Here is a 15,087-nt window from a genome sequence, read left to right as displayed (position 1 = left end):
CATGGGAGAACCCATTTAGATGTATGGAGTGTGGGACGTCTTCCTCTCAGAGTCCACTCTGAGCAATGAACTCAGCAGGAAATCATTCCTACAAGCATGAGGTATATGTGAAGTTCTGGTGTTTATATATAAAAAATTCCTTCCAGTAGCACCTTAAAGACCAACTAGGTTAGTTCTTGGTATGAGCTTTCGTGTGCATGCACACTTCTTCAGATACACTTCTTCTTCAGAACTTTTTCTGAAGAACCAGAACTTTTTCGCTGCCTCCTGCCCTGCGCGTTCTGAAGAAAACTTGAAATACTGAAATTGAATGGGGGATTTCCCCCCCAGCCTAATTTCAAGAGGGGGAAGGAGGGGCTGCAGGTATCAGAGAAGTCTCCTGGGGGCCCCATCTTTGCTCATGAAACCCATGGGGAAACCCCAGAGCTCCTGCTCATTCTGGGGTTTGAGGAAGATAGTATTTTTCCATAGTCCCAGAATTTTTGATTCAATCATGCTTCTCAGGAGTTTTCCCACCAGAGGACCACAGTGCTGTAGTGTGTTCCCACCATTTCAGAACACCATTTCAGATAAAACCACAGCGGACTTTGCCACCAAACTCTGCCAATTTGTCCTTACCCACAACAACTTCAAATTTGGTGATGACCTGTTCCTTCAGATCAGCGGCACAGCAATGGTCACCCGCATGGACCCACAGTATTCCAACATCTTCATGGCAGATTTAGAACAATGTTTCCTAAACTCCTACCCACTCAAACCTCTCTTGTACCTGCGATACATTGATGATATTTTTATCATCTGGACACATGGCCAACAGACCCTGGACACCTTCCACCAGAAATTCAATGATTTCACCCCACAATCAACCTAACAATGAATCAATCTATGCAAGAAATACATTTTTTGGGCACTACTATAAAAATACAGGATGGGCGCATAGACACCACCTTATACCGTAAACCAACTGACCGACAAACATATCTACATGCCTCTAGCTACCATCCCAAACATACCAAACAGTCCATTGTATATAGCCAGGCACTACGTTACAGCCGTATCTGTTCCAATTCTACAGGCAGAGACTCTCACCTAAGAGATCTACAGCAAACCTTTTTAGAACTAAAATACCCAGCAGATGAAGTTAGACAACAGAGCCAGACTGATATCCAGAGAGAACTTGCTGCAAGACAGACCCAAAAAAGAAAATAACAGAACACCTCTAGTCATCACATACAGCTCCCAAGTTAAAACAGTACAACGCATCACAATGACAGTTCTCTTTCTCAAGCTCTGGGAGGAAGACCTTTCATTGCCTACAGACAGCCACCCAATCTTAAACAACTCCTAACCCACAATAATACTACAACCAGACTTAACACGGACACTGGCACCAGAGCCTGCAATAAACCCAGATGCCAACTTTGCTGCCACATACACCCGGACAACACCATTACTGGCCCCAACAACATCACACATACCGTCTCAGGACTATTTAATTGCTCATCGTCTAACATTGTATATGCCATCAAATGCCAACAGTGTCCTTCAGCTCTCTATATTGGACAAACAGGCCAAACCTTACGCCAAAGAATAAACGGACATAAATCTAACATCAAGAATCACAAGACAGAGAAACCAGTAGGAGAACACTTCAATCTCCCAGGACATTCTATACAAGATCTCAAAGTAGCTGTTTTACTACAAAGGAATTTCAGAAATAGACTGGAAAGAGAAGCTGCTGAATTGCAACTCATTACCAAACTTAAAACCATGGAGAGACCTGGTCTGAACAAAGACATTGGATTCTTATCTCACTATACATGACAAAGCCATTTTTCACCTTCTCACCCCTTGCTTTTTCCTGTAAGACCTATTGCAGTCGTTTAGAGTCGTCAACAGGCTCATCACAGCTATCTGCCAATCACCCATTCCCACCACCCTTCTGAGTAATACCCCTCCCCACCTTCTCACTATATAGAAGGATCTGGCAACTTCTGTTTCAGTGTATCTGAAGAAGTGTGCATGCACACGAAAGCTCATACCAAGAACTAACTTAGTTGGTCTTTAAGGTGCTACTGGAAGGAATTTTTTTTGTTTTGACTACGGAGAAGACCTTCAACATTTACATGCAGCCGCTGGGAGAGATCATCAGGAGGTTTGGGCTGGGTGTTCATCAGTATGCGGATGATACCCAGCTCTACCTCTCTTTTAAATCAGAACCAGTGAGGGCGGTGAAGGTCCTGTGTGAGTGTCTGGAGGCGGTTGGAGGATGGATGGCGGCTAACAGATTGAGGTTGAATCCTGACAAGACAGAAGTACTGTTTTTGGGGGACAGGAGGCGGGCAGGTGTGGAGGATTCCCTGGTCCTGAATGGGGTAACTGTGCCCCTGAAGGACCAGGTGCGCAGCCTGGGAGTCATTTTGGACTCACAGCTGTCCATGGAGGCACAGGTCAAATCCGTGTCCAGGGCAGCTGTTTACCAGCTCCATCTGGTACGTAGGCTGAGACCCTATCTGCCTGCCGACTGTCTCGCCAGAGTGGTACATGCTCTGGTTATCTCCCGCTTGGACTACTGCAATGCACTCTACGTGGGGCTACCTTTGAAGGTGACTCGGAAACTACAACTAATCCAGAATGCGGCAGCTAGACTGGTGACTGGGAGCGGCCACCGAGACCATATAACACCGGTCTTGAAAGACTTGCATTGGCTCCCAGTACGTTTCCGAGCACAATTCAAAGTGTTGGTGCTGACCTTTAAAGCCCTAAACGGCCTTGGTCCTGTATACCTGAAGGAGCGTCTCCACCCCCATCATTCTGCCCGGACGCTGAGATCCAGCGCCGAGGGCCTTCTGGCGGTTCCCTCATTGCGAGAAGCAAAGCTACAGGGAACCAGGCAGAGGGCCTTCTCGGTAGTGGCGCCCGCCCTGCGGAACGCCCTTCCAGCAGATGTCAAAGTGATAAATAACTACCTGACATTCAAGAGACATCTTAAGGCAGCCCTGTTCAGGGAAGTTTTTAACATGTGATATTTTATTGTATTTTTGGTTTTTATGGAAGCCGCCCAGAGTGGCTGGGGAGGCCCAGCCAGATGGGCGGGGTATAAATAATAAATTATTATTATTATTATTATTAACCATAAGATAACGGAACAGGAGATTGAAGGTGCCATTCACAACATGCAACTGGGCAAGTCTCCAGGGCCGGATGGGTTAACCTCCAAGTATTATAAGACTTTGAAAGACTATTTAATTCAACCATTAAAGGAGGTGTGCAACGAGATTATGGAGGGAAAGAAGGCACCGGAGTCATGGAAAGAAGCTTTCATCACACTTATACCAAAATCTGAAGCTGAAAAGACACAACTCAAGAACTACCGTCCCATTTCCCTTTTAAATGTGGATTATAAAATTTTTGCACATATTTTAGCTAACAGATTAAAAAGAGTGTTAAATGAAGTGATCCATAAAGACCAGGCAGGCTTCCTCCCAGGCAGACATTTGTCTGACAATACAAGGAACATTATTGATATTTTGGAGTTATTGCAAACGAACACTAACACAAGAGCAGTTTTGATTTTTATTGATGCGGAGAAGGCCTTTGACAATATCTCTTGGAATTTTATGAAGAAAAATCTTAAGGGAATGGGAGTGGGACGGGGGTTTGAAAATGGTATAGACGCAATCTATTCAGAACAAAAAGCAAAATTGATAGTTAATAACGTGATGTCAGAAGAGTTTAAAATTGAAAAAGGAACACGATAGGGTTGCCCTATCTCTCCATTGCTATTTATTTCGGTCCTGGAGGTGCTCTTGAACATGATTAGGAGGGACCGGTTGATTAAAGCAGTGTTTCCCAACCGGTGTTCCGCGGCACACTAGTGTGCCGCCGGACGTTGCCTAGTGTGCCGTGGGAGGGAGGCGGGTGAGTCGGGCTAATCCTCCGACGAGCTCCACCTCCAGACCCATTGCTCAAATCCTTTAACCCAGGAGGGCGGGGAGGGGGGGAGAAAGAGAAAAAAGAAAGGGTGGAAAAAAAGAAGGGGAAGAGAAAATATTTTTTTAAAAAAAGGAAAGAGAGGGGAAAAAGCGAGGGATGGAGGAAGGGGAATAAACAGAAGGGGAGGACAATGAAGAGGGGCGGGGCTTGGCAGGCAGCAGATAACTGGGGAGGGGGGCGCGGCTGGCGGCGGCTCAAGGCAGGAAGGGAGGAGCTGCCTTGCGGAGAGTCTTGGGCTGCAGAGATTTCCTGTTCAGGATCGCGGGAGGCCACGCCATGGATGGGAATCTCCTCCTCCTCTTCCTCCTCCTCCTCCAGGAGAGAGGGTGGTCCGCCCCACCGAGTCGGGCCTGCTCAAGCGTGGGAGCCTATAGTTAGAGCTCAGCTCCTTTTCTTGCCTTCCCCGCCCCCCCACGGAGCACATTTTCCTCGCCCCCCCAACCCCCGCATGTAGAATAGAAGCCCTCCAGCCTCCACGGTGCACAAACTCTCCCCTCTGCAACGAAGCGCTTTGTTGCATATCTTTGGTGAGGTTTTTAGGCAGTCTTGGTGCACCTTAAATCAGCGCTAATTGCGCCTGGACGCAGTATTTACTTCCGAGTAGGCCCCCCTTCTCCCCCCCCCGGTAGCACCTGACGTTGCTATTCGTATCATCAGGTTTGTTTGTTGATAATTTAATTGTTTTAAAAGCATCATGCTAAAGAGCTCTCTCCCACCCCCAGACCCTTGGGCAAAACAGAAACACACACATACACAAACACAGAGATTGAGCCCTGCAGGTTTTATGAAATGAATGGATTCTGAATGCCTGTTTCAGTGGCTTGTCCGCCTTAGGCTGCTGGGCCAGACACCTGTTACACGGTGCAGTCCGTAAGCTGTGAGCGCTGCTACCTGCCGCCGAGACCACGTAACGACAGTCTTGAAAGACCTACATTGGCTCCCAGTACCTTTCCGAGCACAATTCAAAGTGTTGGTGCTGACCTTTAAAGCCCTAAGCGGTTTCGGTCCAGTATACCTGAAGTAGCATCTCCGCCACCATCGTTCAGCCCAGACACTGAGATCCAATGCCAAGGGCCTTCTGGCAATTCCCCCACTGTGAAAAATGAGGTTACAGGGAACCAGGCAGAGGGCCTTCTCGGTAGTGGCGCCCGCCCTGTGGAATGCCCTCCCATCAGACATCAAAGAGATAACCATTACCTTCTATGCTGTTACTATTTTTTTTTTTTTTTTTTTACATAAGTAAAAAGTGACCTTTCCCCATCTGGCATGGTGGTGTGCCTCGAGATTTTTTTCATGAAACAAGTGTGCCTTTGCCCAAAAAAGGGTGGGAAACACTGGATTAAAGGAATCCAGGTCGGAGCTAAACAATATAAACTCAAGGCCTTTGCAGATGACCTGGTTTTGACATTACAGGAGGCAGAATCTAGTACGAAAAGAGTTTTAGAACTGATTCAAGAATTTGGTCAGGTGGCAGGATTTAAATTAAACAAGCAAAAAACTAAGGTTTTGGAGAAAAATTTGGAAAAAGAAAGGTTTCAGAAGGAGACAGATTTAAATGTGGTGAAGAAAGTGAAATATCTAGGGATTAATATGACGGCCAAAAAATTGAATTTATTTAAAGATAATTATGAAAAATGTTGGTCAGAGGTTAAAAAAGATTTAGAAATTTGGTCAAAATTGAAGCTTTCCTTGTTGGGTTGAATTGCTGCCATAAAGATGAATGTACTGCCAAAAATGCTGTTTTTGTTTCAAACTTTGCAGATTGTGGACAGGATGGACTGTTTCAAGGGGTGGCAGAGAGACATTTCTAAGTTTGTCTGGCAGGGCAAAAAGCCCAGAATAAAATTTAAAATATTGACTGATGCTAAAGAAAGAGGGGGGGGGTTGCCCTGCCAGATAATAATAATAATAATAATAATAATAATAATAATAATAATAATAATAATAATAATAATAATATAATATTATTTGTACCCCGCCCATCTGGCTGGGTTTCCCCAGCCACTCTGGGTGGCTTCCAACAAAGATAAAAAATACACTAAAATGTCACATATTAAAAACTTCCCTGAACAGGGCTGCCTTCAGATGTCTCCTGAATGTCAGGTAGTTGTTTATCGCTTTGACATCTGATGGGAGGGCGTTCCACAGGACGGGCGCCACTACCGAGAAGTTGACATGAAGTTGTATTATGAATCAGCAGCATTCTGCTGGTTGAAAGACTGGCTGCTTCTGGAGAACACTGACATTTTGGATTTGGAAGGGTTTAACAATGCATTTGGGTGGCATGCATATCTGTGGTACGACAAGGTTAAAATTCATAGAGCATTCAAGAACCATATTGTCAGGAAAGCAGTGTTTAATGTCTGGATAAGATATAAAGATTTATTAGAAAACAAGACCCCAAATTTATCATTTGCCCGATAATAAATGTTGGAAATGTAGAGAAAATGAGGGAACATTCTTTCACCTTTGGTGGACGTGCCCAAGGATTAAGGCCTTCTGGGAAATGATCTATAATGAACTGAAAAAGGTATTTAAATATACCTTCCCTAAGAAACCAGAGGCCTTCCTTTTGGGCATTGTCGGCCAATTGGTGCCAAAGAAGGACAGAACTTTTTTTATGTATGCAACAACAGCAGCAAGAATACTCATCACAAAGTACTGGAAGACACAAGATTTACCCACTCTGGAAGAATGGCAGATGCAAGTGATAGACTACATGGAATTGGCAGAAATGACTGGCAGAATCCGAGACCTGGGAGAAGAGTTAGTAGAAGAGGATTGGAAGAAGTTCAAAGACTACCTGCAAAAACATTGCAAACATAATATTATGTCCAACATCTTGTGCCCATTTAATCATAGCAGATTTCACCATTTCATCCTGAGTATTCCATTTCAACAGCAAGTTATACATCTTTGACAAAATCTTAGTTTTGGGTTCTAACAGTTCTGTTTCTAATTTTGATTTTTCCACCTGGAAGCCAATGTTCTTTTTTCCCCTTAAATAATATTTATTAAAGTTTCAAGTAGTACAAAAGATAAAAAGAAAAAAGAAAAAAAAGAAAATTTCCCCCTTTATAATCCAAATTTTCAATAACTTTCTTCCAGAACTTCTCCTCACCTCCCCTTCTTGTATACCATGTCCAAATATTTATCCAACAAGTTCTTATCCCTAAATTTTTAGCCTTAATTTGTTATCATATTTAATTCAGTTTACATATCAACTTTTAACTTATATACATCAATCATTTATACTTAAATTTTTTTTTTTCCTAAGGTCAACCCAGTTTCCCTTCCACGGATTCCCCATTTTTATACTAATAACAACACAAAATTAAAAAAAATCAAACAGCCTTTGGATTTCCAAATGCCACCCTCCCTTCCCCGGTTTCGATCCCAGAACCATTGTCCATTGCCTTTTCAGAGCTTTCGCTTCCATCGGTGACAACCACCTTGGGGTTTTATTTTCCAATAAATCCTTGTATCTTATCCAAATATTAAACAATGCTTTCCTGACAATATGATTTTTGAATGCTTTATGTGCTTTGACCTTATCATACCATAAATATGCATGCCATCCAAATACGTTGTTAAAGCCTTCTAGATCCAAAATGACAGTATTTTCAAGAAGTAGCCATTCTTTCAACTAGCAAAAAGCTGCTGATTCATAGTAAAGTTTAAAGTCTGGCAGGGCAAATCCACCTCTTTCCTTTGCATCAGTTAATATCTTAAATTTTATTCTGGGCTTCTTGCCCTGCCAGACAAATCTAGAGATATCTCTCTGCCACTTCTTGAAATAATCCATCTTGTCCACAATTTGCAATGTCTGAAACAAAAACAACATTCTAGGCAATACATTCATTTTTATCACAGCAATACGACCCAACAGTGAAAGCTTCAAATTTGACCAAATTTCTAAATCTTTTTTCACTTCTGTCCAACATGTTTCATAATTATCTTTAAATAAGTTCCCATTTTTGGCTGTCATATTAATCCCCAAGTATTTCACTTTCTTAACCACAGTCAGGCCTGTCTCATTCTGAAACCTCTCTCTTTCAATTGGTGTTAAATTTTTCTCTAAAACCTTACTTTTTAGCTTGTTCAGTTTAAATCCTGCCACTTGACCAAATTCTTGAATTAATTCTAAAACCCTTTTAGTACTAGATTCTGGCTCCTGGAACGTCAATACTAAGTCATCTGCAAATGCTCTCAGTTTGTACTGTTTGGCTCCGACCTGTATACCTTTAACCAACCGGTCCCTTCTAATCATATTCAGCAGAACCTCCAGGACCGATATGAAAAGCAGTGGGGAGATTGGGCACCCCTGTCGTGTCCCTTTTTCTATCTTAAATTCTTCCGTCACCAAATTATTTACAATTAATTTAGCCTTTTGTTCAGAGTATATTGCACCTATACCATTTTCAAAACCTTGGCCTACCCCCATCCCCTGTAGGTTCTTCTTCATGAAACTCCAAGAGATATTGTCAGAAGCTTTCTCCGCATCCACAAATTTCAGAACTGCTTTAGTGTTTATATTCACTTCTAGTTTTTCCAAAATATCAATTATGTTCCTCAAATTATCAGACAAGTGTCTTCCCGGGAGAAAGCCCGCTTGGTCTTTATGAATCTCTTCCATCAATACAAAGAGCTTCAGTTTCAATGCAAGCCTTAGAAGACATCATCTGACTCACACAGGGGAGAAACCATTTAAATGCATGAAGTGCGGAAAAAGCTTCAGTCAAAGGGGAAACCTTAGAAAACCTCAGCAGACACACAGGGAAGAAACCATTTAAATGTATGGAGTTTGGAAGGAGCTTCAGTCCGAGTGGAACCCTTGATTTACATCAACAAACTCCCACATGAGAGAAACCCTATAAATGTCAAATAGACAGAGGTTCAGTCCTAGTGGAAGTCCTACATCAAGAGACTCATGGACTGGAAGAACTTTAACAGTTGACACCCTACAAACCCATCAACCCTCAAAGAGGAGAAGGTGTTTAAAGGGAAAGATTGCAGAAAGTGCTTTAGTTATAATGGAGTGTTTAAGGAACATCTAAGGACTCAGAGGGGAGAACCCATTGAGATGGATGGAGTGTGGGACATGTTCCTTTCAGAGTCCACTCTTTTGTTCACAGCAATGAACTCAGCAGGAAATCCATCTTAAAAGCATGTCATGTATTTGAGGTTCTGCTGTTTATATGTAAATCTGTATAGTAATGAAATAATGAAGGTAACGTCTCACTCTAGTGAGTATAATTTTAGATGTAAGGTACCTTTTGATAGTGAGGGGGAGTTGGTGAATCTGGATTTCTGGGATGCTCATTTGCCTGGAAGCAGCTGGCAGAAAGCTTTTCTTCGGGAAGCCCCTGCAGATTTCAAATTGCTGAATTCCCTCCCAGATGACAGGAAGCGAAAGACACACCTCCATTGCCCTGTGTCCTTCCAGCCTCTTTCCTCCCTTGCTCCCTTCTGCCGGTTTGTGTGCCTGACTTGGATATCCTGTGTGCTGTATTTTCGGCCCATTCACCCCGTTTGGAGAAGTCCCTTTGGAGCTCCTTGCAATCTCTCTCCTTGCAATCTCTCTTTATTTGCTCCGGTTGGCTGGACTCCTCCCTTTATTCCGCAGGGACCCGCAGGCTCAGCCCGACGAGCTGGGGGACTGAGCAGCCTTGCACCTAGATTTTTCTGTAACACCCCCCCTCCCAAAGAAAGGCTCAACATCCACGCCCATGGGTGCCTGTGGCCAGCCCAGACCCTGGAGCATCTGCATCTCTGCCCCAGCTTGAAACGTGAGGAGGGGAAGTTAGGGGCTGCAGTGCTGGCGAACCTCCCCGTCCAGACAGAGGAATGGCCTTGTGGGGTTGGACAAGAGAGTCCCATCTGGGTGGTGTGGAGGGGGCAGTGCGGGGGCTTCGAACTGTAAAGTAGGGAGGGCCCTCCTGAGTCATCTAGTTGAACCCCCAGCATTACAGGAATCTCAGCTAAGCATCACAGGCAGGGGGCCATCCAAGCTCCCCCCACCCCACCCAAGGAAGGCACTCTCCCCACTGGCTGTGCCAGACTGACCTCTCAATGGCCCCTCCTGGCACACTTTCCTGTGGCCAAAGACTCTTCCCCAGGGAGGGCATCTGAACAAGAGACCATCCCCCTGTAGGGTGCTGTGTTGATGTCCGCCAGGCTAAGGAAAAGCAAAGCAGCTGCGCATTGGCACCGAGGGCTCCCAGACTTCAGCCAGTGCCCTCCAGGTGTTCTGAGTGCAGGCATCGTGCTGGCTGGCACTGAGGGGAACTGTAGGCCAACCTGCCTAGGGGGCACCTGCGTGGAGATGGCGGTGCCAGGGAGAAGAGCAGCAGGTTCAGCCAGAGGCTCCTAAAGGCTCTGCCCAGTTTCTTGGCGTGGAAGATGTGACCAGCCAGCAGGGGCTGGGGATGCAGCAGGGGGCTGGCCCCTGTTACCCAAGGTAAAGGACCCCTGGATGGTCAGGTCCAGCCAAAGGCGACTATGGGGGCTTACTTCTGAGTAAGCGTGCATCAGAAGGAACGGCAAATCCCTTTGAACCGCATAGGGGTTACTCCTAAGTAAGCCTGCAACAGGCAGGGCTGCAGAGTGGTGCTTCCAGTTTGCACATTTCATGGGATTTAATGTCTTGCCATTATAAATGCACGGGGATAAGTGCATTTATAGAGACACATTTCCACAAAACACCCAAACTCCGGCATGTAGCCGCAGGTGATACAATAGGAGCCTTTCTGCAAATGGCCTTTGCAACACAACTCACTGGGTGGTTACAAAGTAGACACATTTGCCTCTTTGCAACGTAGCCCCGTTTCCTCAATGAATCCACCCATTTCAGTAAAATCTGAGCTGAAATAGTACGGAGAGCAAAACAGCAGCCCTGTCTGACCCCCGTCAGCCTCCAGACTCCCCCAGTCACGTGGCAGGAGATTCATCCTGAGCCCCCCTCTCTGTGAGACGGGTATGGCATCATGGATGATCCAGTGATGATTCATATGATCCATTGGTGATCCACATCATGATCCAAGCAGACTGGGCGAAAGAGCAGATCTCTAGGCCTGAATGAAAGGGGTCTGCGATGATGGATTCTGGAGTCAAGAAATCCGCCCTTTCCAGTGATCTCTCAGGCTGGCCAGGAAAAGGCAGCGAGCAGGAATCCTCAGGCATCCCGACGGACAGACAGACCTGTCATGTTGCCAAAACACGAACTCGGAGTCTGATCTGATTGAAATGCAGAACTCATTTTGTGACTTCGCTGTTGGATTGTCGGGATCAGCCCCTCCCCCCTCTCCTGATCCCCAGAAGGAAGACGGGGGGGGGTTCTACTCCTCCTTCTCCCCCCCACCCGCTCAAAACCTTCCCTCCCCTCCCGGCACATCCCTCTCTCATCCCGCCCACACAATCGCAAATCACACCCCCAATACATTGCTCCTCCTCCTCCGCCTCCAATCCGGTTTCTGCTCCAGAAATGTGGGGCGGGCAGCAACCCTCCAAACCTTTCTGCTTCTCCCGGAAGTGGAGCTTCCACTCCGGATTGCTGCTCTGCCCCATAGCTGGGAGGGGGGCGCTTTCGGAAAGGGGAGGGAGGAGGCAGGGGACCCCCCCCCCCGTGGATGTTGCAGGAAAGGAGGATCGGGAGCGAGGAGAAAGAGGTAAAGGGGTCGCGGGGGGGGGCGGAGAGGGGGGGAAAGGACCCAGAGACCCCCGCCAGCTCCCCCAAGCGCCCCCAGGGGGCTTTCCTCGCAGGGCGGACCCCTCACCCGTCTCCCCTGGCTCTGCGCGGAGAAAAGCGGCCCATGAAAGGGTTAAGCGGCGCGAGAGACGCCTGGATAGAGACCCCCCTGTCCCTCCCATCTTCTCTTGGGGGGGGGGCGCCTCCGGCTGGAGAGATGGGGGCGCAGGGTGTGGGGCGAGCAGAGCCAAGGGAGCCTCTGGATGCAGGGGAGACTGCGGGAGAGAGGGATGGGGTCAAGGAAATTGGGGGAAGGGAGGGAGAGGAGCACCCCTGGGGCATTGGCGGCGGGGGGGGGGGGAGATATCGCGTCTCCATTGTGGCAGCTGCGGAGGATCTCTGGTGGAACAGCCTTGGCCTCTCTCTCCCGCCCAGTAATCGACCTCCCCCCTTCAAGGCGACCAGAGAGGGATCCCTGGAAAGTGGGGGGTCCTGCCCCCCCACCCTTCCTTCCCGCAATCTCCATCCTCTTCCTGCCCCATAAGCCCCTGCCCTGTCCAGACACAGCGATTCTGCCCAGTCCATTCCTTGGTCCCCTGGAGAGGAGAGGAAGTCCAGAGGAAGAGATGTCAGTATTTGTGGAAAGAAAAGAGAAGGTTCTGGCCTCCCTTGGTCGCCTCAGCCTGGTCCTTGGGCCCTTGTCAGCATGAAAGAGTCCACGAGAAGAGCATCCTTGCAGAGTACTTTCTGCTTTTACTTCAGGTTACAGACGCTTCAGGTTACAGACTCCACTAACCCAGAAATAGTACCTCAGGTTAAGAACTTTGCTTCAGGATGAAAACAGAAATATTGTGGTGGTGGTGCAGCGGCAGCAGGAGGCCCCATTAGCTAAAGTGGTGCTTCAGGTTAAGAACAGTTTCAGGTTACGAATGGAACTCTGGAACGAATTAAGTACTTAACCCGAGGTACCACTGTATTCTCAAAAGTCTTTCTGCAAAAGCGACTGACCAACTGTACACACATCAACACTGCCAGCTTTCACCAACCAACCAACCCGACACCAAACTAACATTTCTCACTCTATATATACAACCTGCAGCTTTTTAAGCATTAAAGAAACAGCGGCCAATTGTTAGCCGTGACAAGAGGGGAGGGGGGAGGCCTTCTCAGAAGCGGCTCTTGGTTTCCGCCATCCCACCCAGGAAGCAGCCAGAAACCTTTTCCTCTCTCTCAGGCTTCCATCTTTAATTGTCCTTTCTTGAGGATGAGGATAATGTACACCTGTCATCAGAAACAGGGGTGCAGAGTCCATGGAATGGCTCTCAGGATTGATACGGAAGCTGCACCTCAAAAGCATTTCTGTTCCCCCTATTCTTTGTAGGCAATGTCAGAGTGACTGACAAGCTGAGATACAACCCATCAGCATCCGATGACAGCGACTGCATGAATCTTTGGTCACGTGACAAAGACACATGAGAGCAGAAGCAGCCAAGCAGGCTGGGAAGTGCAGGGACTGCACAGTCATTTGGGCCTCCTCAATTTATTCAGGCTTAACTGCTAACTGTGGAGTCATTCTGACAGGTGACGTAGTAGCCAGTTGCACTTTGTGCTCTCTGTAAGATTTCAGCAAGAGTCTGTCTGTCTCAGCCGTGAGCAGAGTCTGTATGCAATCTCAGTCAAACTGTTTGGAACCATGTTGTTTATGAAGAAGCTTCTTTTAATTCAGTAAAGCTTTTATTCTTTAAAACTCTGCATTATTAATTTACACTGCATGTCATCTTCCCAGTCAAAGGACCCCTTTTCAGGATAGACAGTGCCTGTGGCTGGAGGCTCTACACACCGGGTGTGCCTGTGGAGGCCAAAGACTGCCAGTATTAGCACAGGTGAGGTGTGTGACCTCCCCAAATTTACAGATTGTATATGAATGAGAAGTCATGGGTGGGATTATATTTTACAGCAACCCTGTGATTTTCTCCACCTATAACATTTTGTGAGCTGATATAGCAGTACGAATTCCAAAATAACTTTTAAAAACCCCACAAGATCATCATCATCATCATCATCATCATCATCATCATCATCATCATCATCATCGCATTTATACCCCCAGGCCTTAGTTTGCCTCCCCATGATCTAGAGAAAACACCAGCTTTGAATCATGCAGAGTAAAACTACAAGAACTTTCTTGAACCGATAGGTTAGGAATTATCGCTGTACTTAGATCCGTAATTTTCTATGCCTGTACAATTTAGCAGAGTAACATTCTCCATTTTAAACTTACAGCCGATGCATTTGCTTAGGCTCGATAAGCCTCTAAAATAAGATTCCTTGGTAATTTCCACTTTAGTCCCTCATAAAAAGATAGACACGACACAATCTTCTATAAAAGTATAAAAAGAGTTGACTCACACATTATGTTCACAAATGGATCCCAGAAGGCGGTGACCCACAGGCTGCACACCAGGTCCTTCAGGGGCACAGTTACCCCATCAGGACCAGGAAGGCTCCCACCCTCCCCCAGGGACAGTATTTCTGTCTTGTCAGGATTCAACCTCAATGTGTTAGCCGCCATCCATCCTCCAACCACCTCCAAACAGACACACAGGGCATTCACCATCCTCACTAGTTCCAATTTAAAAGAAAGGAAGAGCTGGGCATCATCCACATACTGGTGAACACCCAGCCCAAACCCCCTGATGATCTCTCCCAGTGGCTGCATATAGATAGTAAAAAGCATGGGGGAGAGAATGGAGTCCTGAGGCACCCCACAAGTAAGCATCCAGGGGTCTGAACACTCATCACCCAACACCACTTTCTGGACATGGCCCAGGAGGAAGGAGGGGAACCACTGCATAGCAGGGCCCCCAGCTGCCCTAGAGGGTCCAGAAGGACACCATGACCAAAGGTCTCCAAAGCCGCTGAGAGATCCAGCAGAACCAGGAAAGAGCTTCCCCCTCAGCCTCTGGCCCGTTGGAGATCATCAACCAGCACAACCAGGGCAATTTCAGTCCCATGATGAGGCCTGAATCCCCATTGGAAGGATCATGGTGGCAGGAGATTTCCTGGTCCTGCACCCCCAAAACTTCCAGCCACAAGACTTTCATTAGCGTTGAAGGGGCCACATGATACATTGTGGTCTTTTCTTCGAAAAACAAATATTTTGAATACTTTTACAGTGCCGTATGATGTAAATATGGGATCCGGGTGGCGCTGTGGCTTAAACCACAGAGCGTAGGACTTGCCAATCAGAAGGTCGGCGGTTCGAATCCCCGTGATGCGGTGAGCTCCCATTGCTCGGTCCCTGCTCCTGCCCACCTAGCAGTTCGAAAGCACGCCAAGGTGCAGGTAGATAAATAGGTACCACTCCGGCGGGACGGTAAACGGCGTTTCCATGCGCTGCTCTG

The 15,087-nt window shown here is 46.8% G+C and overlaps 1 protein-coding gene and 1 long non-coding RNA gene across 2 annotated transcripts in view; one reads left to right on the top strand and one right to left on the bottom strand.

The window, feature by feature from the left end:
• LOC310686842 (uncharacterized protein) overlaps nucleotides 1-15,087 on the top strand; it is a 114,119-nt gene that overhangs the window by 90,304 nt on the left and 8,728 nt on the right. The gene's annotated exons all lie outside the window — the stretch shown is intronic.
• On the bottom strand, nucleotides 6,997-9,505 carry LOC310687065. The gene is made up of 2 exons (XR_014516173.1): nucleotides 8,748-9,505; nucleotides 6,997-8,663 (listed from the first exon to the last, which is right to left on the bottom strand). It is a non-coding gene; the product is annotated as an uncharacterized lncRNA (long non-coding RNA).

Source organism: Podarcis liolepis, assembly GCF_965112155.1.
Source record: "Podarcis liolepis genome assembly, chromosome: 10".
Classification (NCBI taxonomy): Eukaryota; Metazoa; Chordata; class Lepidosauria; order Squamata; family Lacertidae; genus Podarcis; species Podarcis liolepis.
This window is presented reverse-complemented; position numbering and strand designations above follow the sequence as displayed.